General features: G+C 40.1%; 1 protein-coding gene across 1 annotated transcript in view; it reads right to left on the bottom strand.

The window, feature by feature from the left end:
• The window catches only part of syndig1l (synapse differentiation inducing 1-like), a 69881-nt gene extending 67986 nt beyond the window's left edge, over window positions 1-1895 (bottom strand). Inside the window, exon 1 of the mRNA XM_063001451.1 lies at window positions 1829-1895. The gene's annotated coding sequence lies outside the window, so the exon portion shown is untranslated. The remainder of the gene's footprint in view (window positions 1-1828) is intronic.
• Between the last annotated feature and the right edge of the window lie 11174 nt (window positions 1896-13069).

Below are 13069 nucleotides of genomic sequence, written 5' to 3' on the forward strand. Positions count from 1 at the left end.
TATAGCCTACACTTTATGAGGGATGAGCTATATTCAGTACCATATTATTAACACACATCCCCAAGGTAGAATTAACACCCACAGTGTGGAAGTAATTTAACAGTAGCCTATTGAGGTATCTCCTATATAAATACAGTAGACATTATATGGGTCCATTGATGATGGGGAATTTCAGTTATACAGGCATTTAGTTGCAGGGCATCATGCACTCATTTATTCAGAAATGCTCACTCACTGGTATGTTACTGTTTTGTTTTTGAGAGGTGGGAGGAAACGAGACACAGAACATGCAAATCTTCACGCTGACAGGTTTGAACTCAGGAGCTGGACCTGTACACCACTGTACCCACTGTCTACAGTCTAGAGTGATGCTGATAGTTAAATGAGGTAAGATGGGTAGTAATGTACAGAATCCCAGTTGAAAACCAGACTACACACAGTAATAACCTGGCATCCATATTGTTTTAGATGGACACATAACGTATGTATTTATTTATTAGGATTTTAACGTCATGTTTTTGGTCACATTCATGTACAAATTTGTATCTCCAATTCACCTCACTTGCACGTCTTTGTACTGTGGGAGGAAACCGGAGCCCCCGGAGGAAACCCACACAGACACGGGGAGAACATGCAAACTCCACACAGAAGGACCTGGACCGCCTCATCTGGGGATCGAACCAAGGACCTTCTTGCTGTGAGGCGACAGTGCTACCCACCGAGCCACTGATTCAAACAAGCTGCCGTTCAACATAAAATTAATTTACAGTAAATGGGAGTTGGTCAGTCAGTCAAATAAATGATAATAGATTGTGTCTGATACATCTGGTCAGCATGTTTACAGTGGTATGGCATTTAAAAGTCATTTTAATGTGTTAGTTTATTGATAAACTTACTGTAGATGTGTTTTAAAGGGGTTCATACATGGTTTGTTTGCCTATTAGTTTATAATGAATGGCATTTTATATGCAATGGAATGTATTTATTTATTTTATATATTTAAGTCTATTTCAATGACTACCTATGTAATGTCTTACCTAATATGCTTCTATAGGCTATACTGACACAAAATTAGGTTCTTGCGTGTAATTGGACATTAAGAATTACAGTTAGTTCATGCAATCAGAAGTTTTATTATTTTATAGTTTTGCACATACCAGCTTGCATTTCCTGTCTGTATAATAAAGGCACAGTGTACTGTTTTGATATATTTTTAATCCATTCCAGTGTAATTATTTAAAAATAATATGTATTTATTATATATGTATATAAGCAACGTGAAGTCTATGATTAATACAAAACAGAATGTTTGGAATTTTTATACCACATCATTAAAATAGCACTTTTAAAGAAATGTGTGGATAGACTGGGTAAACCAGTTATTTCTATTATGTGTTTAGACTAAATATTACCCATTTTATTGCTAATAAACATTAAAACAGTGTAATCTATCTTGGGAATACTTTTTATTAGGTAATAATTAATAGATACCCAACCTGTCAGACACTTCAAGTGGAGTCTTCTATCAAATGTGATGCTCCTTAATTCAAATGAGTTTTTAAATCGATTTTAGAAGCTAAATCTGAGTAATTCAAGTGTATTTCAATTCAGTTTAAGGACTTTGCAGTTTATATCTAATAAATCTCTTAAACATTAATCATAGGATGTACGGAACATTGTGTCTTACGTTAGATTTCATTGTATGCTTTTTACAGCAGGCATTTCCAGTCTTAGAAATATTCCGAGCACAACAACACACACATGATCAACACAACAACAAAAGCAACAGATCATGACAGAAAATCCAAAAAACTAAAACGCGCATTACCTTCCGACTCGGTTCATCCCGGCGCCGATGAATGGCGGAATTCTCATCAGCTCGGTTAGATTTACCGAACATCGCTGTTGCTGTTGTATTGAGATCGGATATTTCCTCTCAGATGTACCAGCCTATGTTCGGGTCTTCTGTAGCAGAAGTGAGGGTACAGGTTCTGGTTTGTGTAGCACACAGGGTGGAAGATGGTGTGCGCTCCTCTCCACACTCCGCTGTACGTTCACTGTCTCCAACAGCTCAGTTAATGTACCGTGATGATCAGATGCGCCAGTGCGCAGAGCAGGTGATGGACGCGACGGGGAGGATCGCAACTCAGAAAGCTCGAACTGCACAGACACATCACCTCACACTGGACTGAAAAGATCAAACCAAATCAGACCAAACCAACGCACCTAAAATCGCTCGATTCCACTGGCAGAAGTTCACTGTGCACTGTACACTGTGTATTTTTATTTCCCAAATGCGCTCCAGTGAAGGCGCACTGTGCTGGGATCATTAGCAGGCATGTGCGATGTGTTTTGCGCACACAGGAATGAAACGTGCGCTCCAGCAGGTGGTTGATCTGCGATGTTCCGGTGATTCACTGCTCCTCAACCCCCTATGGACACCAAGGAGCACTTTCGGATTGGGATTAATAAACTGTGCTGGTCCGGATCATCACAGTGGCCACTGGAGAGCACAAACACCCCCAACCAAACCCCCCACCCCCCTACAAATCTACACAATCTGACCAGCGGCATGTGGTGACCAATAGAAATCTTTTATTGATTGTATAAATGCATGTTTTTTGTGGGGTGGGGGGATGGATGAAACAAAAGTGGGCAAACCGTAGCCTAGTGGTTAAGGTACTAGACTAGTAACCAAAAGATCGCTGGTTCAAGCCCCACCACTGCCAGATTGCTGCTGTTGGGACCTTGAGCAAGGCCCTTAACCCTCAATTGCTCAGACTGTATACTGTCACTGTAATGTAAGTCGCTTTGGATAAAGGCATCTGCTAAATGCAGAAAATGTAAATGTAAAAAAGTATTGGGGAGACTCGGGGGGAAAAAAAAACATACCTTACTCTTTAGAGAATGGAACCCATGTCCCAAAGTCCCTGGAGCTGTGCGCACCCACACTACATTTACATTTTCGGCTAACACTTTTATCCAAAGCGACCTACAGTACTCTGACAGTATACACATTGTCTAAGCAATTGAGGGTTAAGGGCCTTGCTTAAGGGCCCAGCAGCGGTGGGGCTCTACCCCAGCGACCTTTCGATTACTGGGGCATCTAATAATCCTGTTACATTTAAAGCACATACAGACGTTTAAAGTAAAATAAAATGATTTTTAAACTACTTCACCCAGATCAGAGTCACGCTGGGTCCAAATCCTTCTGGATAACCCTGAAACGGCCAGAAATACCACTGCAGGATCATCTCAGTGTAGTTGCAGGTCAGAAGAATGGACAAGACCTTAAACTGTTCACAAAAGCTTCGAAATGTTTAGTAAGATAATAAATGCCTAATTGATTACTGATTATCCTGTAAAGTTTATTATAAGGTCAAAATAGTTTCAATAATTTATTTATTCATTCATCTTTATTATCTGATTCATCCTGATCAGTGTAGCCGTCAGCCAAAGTAAGTAAGTAAACATTTATTTATATAGCACTTTTCTAAGACAAGCTACAAAGTGCTTCACAATCAAAAAGATACAATATGAATAAAAGAAATAAAACAAAAATAAAACACACATAAAATACAATATAAAACCAGAAAAACAACACAGCTACATCCATGGGTGGAATAAAAAACAGACATAAACCATTCAAACAGTGCAGCTTCATCTAGAGTCCATTTTTAAAGGCTAAGGTATAAAAATATGTCTTAAGCCTTCTTTTAAATATCTCCTTTGACCCAGCAAGTCTAATATTCAAGGGCAGGGTATTTCACAACTTAGGAGCATATGCGGAAAACGCACAGTCTCCCTTCCGTTTCCGCTTTGTCCTAGGGACAACTAAAAGCCCTCTAGAGGACTGACTGGAGGACCTCAGAGCCCTGGCACCAAGAGGTCAGAAATATATTCTGGTCCATCACCATACACCGCCTGGAATGTTAAAACCAAGATTTTGAACTGAACCCTACAAACAACAGGCAACCAGTGCAACGATGCCAGTATCGGGGTAATATGCTCCCTTCTTTTAGTCCTAGTGAGTACTCGGGTGGCAGCATTTTGGACCAATTGCAGCCGTGCCATTTCCCCTTGACTAAGACAAGTAAAAAGAGCGTTACAATAATCTAGGCGTGATGATACAAAAGCATGAATGCAAAATACAAAAGCCTACTCAGAAACACTGGGTGTAAGATTGCTAGACCATTCCATCTCAAGGTACCAAACAGTCAAATCACTTACTTACTTCCACCTAGGGGCAATTTAAAACACTCACTTCCACCTAGGGACAATTTAAAACACTCACTTCCACCTAGGGACAATTTAAAACAGCCACTCCATCCACTGGCAAGTTTCGAGCTGGTGGAAGGAAACTCACAGAGTAATTGGGACCGTAGTCTCCAGGACCCACGCTTGAGTGGTACCCACATTACCATCTGTGCCATCATGTATTTTTTATTCATGAATTACAAACTAAATTACACAGTAAATTAATCACTGTAATTGGAGCAGCACTAATGCTCAGTGGGTAGTGGGAGCAGCACAGCTTCAGGGTTTTTAGGGAACTATCTGTAGGAAGATTTACAAGCTGAATTTGATTAGAAGGGGTGTCCACTGTGCTTTTACGATGGCAAAACAGTCATATAAAAATCCCATCAAGAAAAGTTTACAGCATGTGTTAGTGGGGTGGGAGTGGAGTCTCTCTAGAGACTCGCATTTTGCACATTCTTTAATGCAACTGCTGCTGTACAAACCCTGCACTGATACTTACATATCAAAATCTGCCGTATACACCGATCAGACATAACATTATGACCACCTTCCTAACTGATTGGTCTGTGGCGATGCATAACCCCCATTTGCAACAAACTGTGATGCTCTGTGTATTCTGAACACCTTTCTATCAGAACCAGCATTAACTTCTTCAACATTTGAGCTACAGTAGCTCATCTGTTGAATCAGACCACACGGGCATCAGTGAGCCTTGGCCGCCCATGACCCTGTCGCCGGTTTACCACTGTTCCTTCCTTGGACCACTTTTGATAGATACTGACCACTGCAGACCGGGACACACCCCACAAGAGCAGCGGTTTTGGAGATGCTCTGACCCAGTCGTCTAGCCATCACAATTTGGCCCTCGTCAAACTCGCTCAAATCCTCACGCTCGCCCATTTTTCCTGCTTCTAACATCAACTTTGAGGATAAAATGTTCACTTGCTGCCTAATATATCCCCCCCACTAACAGGTGCCGTGATGAAAATATAATCTGTGTTATTCACTTCACCTGTCGGTGCTGAGAATGATCCACCACCCAAATTATACCTACTCTGTGGTGGTCTTTTGGGGGTCCTGACCATTTAAGAACAGGGTGAAAACATCCTAAAAAATATGTAGAGAAACAAATGGACTACAGTCAGTAGTTGTAGAACAACAAAGTGCTTCTATATGGTAAGTGGAGCTGATAAAATGGACAGTGAGTGTAGAAACAAGGAGGTGGTTTTAATGTTATGGTTGATCAGTGTATACGTATATAGTTGAAATTACAATAAGGCCTCTCTTAAACTCTCTTGAGTATACCCTAAAGTTTACCTGACGTTCTACTAGAATTTACATCAGGCTATAAATAATGTAGTGGAGTTTAATCTGGACCGCTGATGTTCTGCTGGAGTTCACTTTGGACCATAGATTATGCAGAATTGTTTATTTGGACCTTGTGATGATCTAGTGAAGTTTGCTCTTGGCTACTAATGATTGATTTTCCTTTATCTGAATGCCAGTATGTGTCTCAGCCTCTTATTGATCGGTACGTGAATGCGCAGGTTTGTGAGGGACGCAGAATTGACATTTCAATAACGAGAGGCTTGGTCTTATTCAGCCTTGCAGTTCTGAGAAATGTGATGCCATCTGAATATCAGTAACAGGATTTATATATAAAAATATCCAGTCAAGTTGCATGAAATAATACAGTAACAAATAATCAACACATTGATCTGGTCCACATACCAGACTTGGCACAGTTTTTACGCTGGATACCCTTCCTAATGCAACCCTCCTATTTCTATCCGGGCTTGGGATTGGCACTGAGGCACTGCGCCTCCTAATAATGAGGCTGTTTTAGCCACCCTCCCTTCCTTTCCCGAAATCAGCCAGTCCTGTACGCTCAGATGCCCAACCGGCCAATAGTACCACTGAGATTCGAACCATGGATCAGCAGATCTCATTAGTAGTTTATTTAGGCTATTCAAAATAAAATGATTAAAACAATTTGCTATTTGATGATTATTTCAGATATACACCGATCAGCCATAACATTAAAACCACCTCCTTGTTTCTACACTCACTGTCCATTTTATCAGCTCCACTTACCATATAGAAGCACTTCGTAGGTCTACAATTACTGACTGTAGTACATCTATTTCTCTACATACTTTGTTAGCCTGCTTTCATGCTGTTCTTCAATGGTCAGGACCCCCACAGGACCACTACAGAGCAGGTATTATTTAGGTGGTGGATCATTCTCAGCACTGCAGTGACACTGACATGGTGGTGGTGTGTTAGTGTGTGTTGTGCTGGTATGAGTGGATCAGACACAGCAGCGCTGCTGGAGTTTTTAAACACCTGACTGTCACTGCTGGACTGAGAATAGTCCACCAACCAAAAATATCCAGCCAACAGCGCCCCGTGGGCAGCGTCCTGATGAAGGTCTAGAAGATGACCGACTCAAACAGCAGCAATAGATGAGCGATCGTCTCTGACTTTACATCTACAGGGTGGACCAACTAGGTAGGAGTGTCTAATAGAGTGGACAGTGAGTGGACACGGTGTTTAAAAACTCCAGCAGCGCTGCTGTGTCTGATCCGCTCATACCAGCACAACACACCCAAACACACCACCACCATGTCAGTGTCACTGCAGTGCTGAGAATGATCCACCACCTAAATAATACCTGCCCTGTGGTGGTCCTGTGGAGGTCCTGACCATTGAAGAACAGAGTGAAAGGGGGCATGCAGAGAAATAGATGGACTACAAAGTGCTTCTATATGGTAAGTGGAGCTGATAAAATAGACAGTGAGTGTAGAAACAAGGAGGTGGTTTTAATGTCATGGCTGATCAGTGTATAGAGGTTGGAGTTTGTCAACTAACACAGTTCTGCTTAGAGAAAACAGGCTCTATAAAGATGGTTAAAATGAGATCAGACAAAAGCTGAGGTAAAACATTTCAGATTCAGTTTAAAATCCCAGTGTGAAGGATCTGTCAGTTCCGTAGCTCGACCGTCCAACTACAGGCTAGACGGAAAATAATGGACTGATACAAAGGCTGCGGCATGAAAGATCTGGGACGTCTGAGGTCTCGGCATCATTTTTCAAGTTGACCAGGGGACGGAGAAGTGAGGATGAAAGCAAAAAGAGGAAAGTGTCTCTAGCCGAGCGCATAATAGCCTGCCTGTTCTGAATCGGCGCTTCCACTCTATCAGTCCTGATGGATTGGCACTTCCAGTGGGGACACGTGACCATGCCTATCTGTCCTCTAGATGGATAAACAGACTGATTTAAACTTCAGAACATATCTAGTGAGCACAACATGACCAGGACGTCTACAGAATGGGGCTAGACCAGCTTGAATATTTCACTTGTTTGTACTGATAAATCTTAAATTTGCTAAAATATGTACACTGTACATCAATTAGGCATAACATTATGACCACCTTCCTAACTGATTGGTCTGCGGCTATGCATACCCCCCATACGCAACAAACTGTAATGGACTGTGTATTCTGACACCTTTCTATCAGAACCAGCATTAACTTCTTCAGTAATTTGATCTACAGTAGCTCGCCTTCGCTCCCCATGACCCTGTCGCCGGTTTACCACTGTTCCTTTCTTGGAACATTTTTGATAAATGCTGACCACTGCAGACCGGGACACACCCCACAAGAGCTGCAGTTTTGGAGATGCTCTGACCCAGAGCGGTAGAGCGAACAGAGTGGCGACACTCCCGTAGGGAACCGTTGTAACGGGGGTGGGACATTTTTTTGCGCAGCTTCCGGGTTGTGGAGCTCTGAATAGTTCCAAACAGCCCATAGAGCCCCATTCATTTTCACTACTTAGCAAGCATTTTCAGCTGTATGTTGCCTTTTTTTATAAAAAATAATGAATTTGATGTCATTAATATTCTTAATACTGTTATTGTTTAGCATTTGCTCAGCACTAAATGTTACACGTTTATCTTAATTAATAGGTATAACTGAATTTAGCTGTCAGTTAAGCTAAATTAATGCCACTAGAGTTTTTTCACCTAAAATGAGTTGATTGATCAAGAGTCTTGTTACAGAAATGATAATAAAACATTAGAGACATAATAAATCATGCTACTTTTACTTTCATACTTAAGTACATTTGAAGGTAAATACTTTAGTACTTTTACTCAAGTGGAGGTAAAGAGTATTTTTACTTTTACTACTACTTTTACTGGAGTAATATTTTACCTTGGATATCTCTACTTTAACTCAACTACATGGTTTGTGTACCTTGTCCACCACTGACATTAGACAAAATGAACTTGTGCATATTCATAATGAATTCATTAATGTATTACATGTAGGAATCAATTATTAATCACTCATGAAATAAGAGATGAATAAAGCTATTTCATGTACCTGCACTATAATGTTAAAGGTACGGTAATGTGTTTATGAATCTGTTCATTCAGTGCAGGCAAACCTTATGAATCCAGCCACATGGCTTAGTGTTTAGCCAAAATGATTATTATTATGAATCCTCAGGAAAGTGAAGGGAGATTAGTTTATGTAAAAAACAAAACAATAAGACTCTTTAATCTCTGTACTGTATATTGTCTCTACTACTTAATGATATCACATTATGTAATGTATGCTAATACAACCCCTGGCAAAAATTATGGAATCACCACTCTTGGAAGATGTTCTTTCAATTGTTTAATTTTGTACAAAAAAAAAAATCACAGACATGCCACAAAACTATCATTTCTCAAACTGTCAACGCTCTGGCATTAAGAAACAATAAAAAAAGAAACAAATATAATAGTTGTGGTCAGTCACAATTGCTTTTTTTTAGATCAAGTAGAGGAAAAAAATATGGAATCACTCAAATCTGAGGAAAAAATTATGGAATCATTAGAAAACACTGCACCATTATTACTTTGTTGTACCACCTCTGGCTTTTATAATGGTTTAAACTCTCTGAGGCATGGAGTTATCTAATGACAAACAGTATTCTTCATCAATCTGCCTTCAACTGTCTCTTATTGCTGTTGCCAGATCAGCTTTGCAATCCACCAGAGATTTTCAAATGGATTGAGATCCGGACTATTTGCAGGCCATGCCATTGACATTATATGTTTTCTTGAAGGAAAGTTTTCACGTCCTTTGCCCTATGGCAAGATGCATTATCATCTTGAAAAATGAAGTCATCATCACCAAACATCCTTTCAACTGATGGAATAAGAAAAGCGTCCAAAATTTCAATGTGGACTTTGGCATTTATTGAAGACCATCTCCCCTGTGCCTTTACCCGACATGCAGGCCCATATCATCAACAACTGTGGAAATTAGGCAGAAATTTTCTTTAGGCAGTTATCTTCATAAATTTCATTGGACAGACACCAAATAAAAGTTCCAGCATCATCACCTTGCCCAATGCAGATTCACGATTCATCACTGAAGATCACTTTTATCCAGTCACCCACAGTCCACGATTGCTTTTCTTTAGCCTACTTTAACCTTGTTCTTTTCTTTTTAGGTGTTAATGGTGGCTTTTGTTTGGCTTTTCTGTATGTAAATCCCATTTGTTTTAGGTGATTTCTTACAGTTCAGTCACAGACATTGACTCCACTTTCCGGCCACTTGTTTCTCATTTGTTTTGTTGTGCATTTTCTGTTTTCAAGACATATTGCTTTGTTTTTTATCTTGATGCTTTGATGTCTTACTTGGTCTACCAGTATGCTTCCCTTTTACAACCTTCCCATTTTGTTTGTACTTGGTCCAGATTTTAAACACAGCTTACTGGGAACAACCAACATCTTTTGCGACATTCCACAATGATTTATCTTCTTGAAGGAGTTTTATAATCCTCTCATTTGTTTCAACTGACATATCTTGTGTTGGAACCATGATTCATGACAATCTGCTTTGTGCAACAGCTCTCCGAGGTGTAAGCACTCTTTTTAAACTGAAGAATAATTAGCAAATCTAATCTGCTGCAGATGTTTTGTTTTTAAACTGCAAATTACAGAGTGATTCCATAATTTTTTCCTCAGATTTGAGTGATTTCATATTTTTTTCCTCTACTTGATCTAAAAAAAAGCAATTGTGACTGACCACAACTATTATATTTGTTTCTTTTTTTTATTGTTTCTTAATGCCAGAAGGTTGACATTTTGAAAAATGATAGTTTTGTGGCATGTCTGTGATTTATTTTTTTTCTACAAAATTAAACAATTGACAGAACATCTTCCAAGAGTGGTGATTCCATAATTTTTGCCAGGGGTTGTATAATGTATGAGTGTTAACAAGTCATTATAAACATCAATCTTCCACTTCATATACCACATTGACATTAAAGCAGATGCAGTAAATGTAAAGGCAGCTGAAAATACCCAGAAATTGTATACATTTTTATTATTTACCGTTTAATATTTCATTCACTGCTGCCTGTCCCATATGAGAACATGACAGCGCCGGGTTTGTTTGGAACTATTGGAGGGTTACATGAACCACGTGACCGCGTAGCAGCGAGATCAAGGAGTGTCGCAACTCTCTCTATCTACGGCTCTGCTCTGACCCAGTCGTCTAGCCATCACAATCTGGCCCTCATCAAACTCACTCAAATCCTCACGCTCGCCCATTTTTCCTGCTTCTAACATCAACTTTGAGGATAAAATGTTCACTCGCTGCCTAATATATCCCCCCCCACTAACAGGTGCCGTGATGAAGAGATAATCAGTGTTATTCACTTCACCTGTCAGTGCTCATAATGTTATGCCTGGTCGGTGTGTGTGTCAAAATCTACAGAGAAATTCTATTATACTAGTAGATTATTATGACCTAGTATGATAGCTATTGGCTTCAGCCATTGGTGTGGCTGGAATTTCTTAAAGAGCAATAACAGCTCAGCCAAGAAAGCACATATATTCACAGAAGTGGGCCACTATACTGCTATACTGTATGCTTAAGGGTGTAGCACCCAAAACACACGTTAGGCTGCATTAACCAAACGTCTTCTGTAAGTAACATCAGCACAAAAAGTGTGCCAGTAACCAGCGTTTGGGTGGCGTAGCGGTAAAACATGCCAGCCCACTAGTACCGAGTCCTCTCATTCTTGCCATTTTGTGTTATGCTCGCACTTATTTGATTTTGAAGCTGATATGCCAGGCTGAGGGTCTCATTTTGAATATGCCCAGGTTTTCCTGCCAACTCTTTTGTCGGTGCTGTTTTATCTGTTTCAGGGAACTCAGCCGGTGCTTTTGTATTGCTTAGAAGTTACTGCCGTAACAAGGAAACCACCCTGGATGTGAGCTGCCTCCAGGAGGTCGTAATACCATTCCTAATACTACTCTGCTACAAGAGGTCCATCTTGGATGCACATGGTGGTCCAGCTGATAGGGTGCTAGTTTGCTGTATTTCTTTTGTAGCTGTGGCTGGTTTTACAAAGTTCCCTGTCTTTGACTTTTTTGAGACTCTGTGTTGTCACTCACTGGTGGATTGAGTAGCTGGCACCAGCTTTTGTGTGATTCTTCTTTTCTCCTTCCTCCTATTCTGTGGAGATATCTACTCCATCAAATGCATGTTCTATTCTTTCTCTGCTTCAGGCTGTGGATTATGGCTGGTTCTTTTTAGTTGGTTCTTATGATTTTTCGCTTTTCTTTTGTGGCTCTTTTACCACAGTGTTTTTCCACCCTAAAGTATAATGCAAAGGGGGTCCTTCTTAATAATACTGCAGACATTGCAGACCTACACCTTGTTAAAGAAGGACCCAGCCAGTACATAAAACCAACGGAGCTTAACCAGGGTGAGCTGCTTATTTTGCAGTCGTGGGCTGGTTTTCGCCCCTTGTAAGCTGATCTCTCCGTTTTCAGCCCGTTATTTTACTTTTGTGTTCAAGCTCAAAATGCAAAAACGCCCTCAGTATGGCGTGGCATAAAGTCACTCAAGAGCAGTGTGAAAGACTAGTGGAGAGCATGTCAAGACGCTTGAAAGAACTCTTGAAAGACTTCTGAACTCTTTCTTTTATCCAGCTGCTACAAGAGGTCCATCTTTGGATGCACATGTGGTCCAGCTGATAGAGTGCTAGTACCAGTTTGCTGTATTTCTTTTTTAGCTGAGTTTCCTGTATTTGACATTTTTTAAAGCTTGTGTTGTCACTCACTGGTGGATTGAGTAGCTGGCACTAGTGGCAACCCAGCTTTTGTGTGGTTCTCCTTACTTTTATACTTCATTCTCTTCTGTGGTGATCTCTGCTCCATCAAATGCATGTTGTAATTTTCTCTGCTTCAGACTGTGGATTACGGTTTGTTCTCTTTTTGTTTTCACTTATTGTACTTTAGGCCTTTTTTGTAATTTATTATGGTTCACTTTTATTATTTTCGTGGCTCTTTAACCACAGTGTTGTTCTACCCTGATAAATATGGAGCTTAACCATTGTTTTGCTTTTGTGTTCAAGCTCAAAATGCAAAAACGCCTTCAGTATGGGGTTGCATAAAGTCACTCAAGTGCAGTGTGAAAGACTAGTGGAGAGCATGTCAAGACGCCTTTAAGAACTCTTGAAGAACTCTTCCCAAGATAAAACTCCTTTGATATTGATGGCCAGATGCAATTTTCTACAAATAAATGCACTAGATAACAATATTTCCATTGTAATGTAGCACAAAAGGTTGTCAGTAATTTATAGACTGAAACAAAGAATGTTCATTTTTCTCAAACACATACAGTACCCATCAATAGTAAAACCAGTGAAACTAATAATTTTGCAGTGCTCTTCTCATTTTTCATTTTACTGGGTGATGGCCAAGGATAAAAGATGTCATTTTACTCTCAGGTGTGCTATTT

The sequence above is a fragment of the Trichomycterus rosablanca genome, chromosome 9, assembly GCF_030014385.1.
Source record: "Trichomycterus rosablanca isolate fTriRos1 chromosome 9, fTriRos1.hap1, whole genome shotgun sequence".
NCBI classification, from domain to species: Eukaryota; Metazoa; Chordata; class Actinopteri; order Siluriformes; family Trichomycteridae; genus Trichomycterus; species Trichomycterus rosablanca.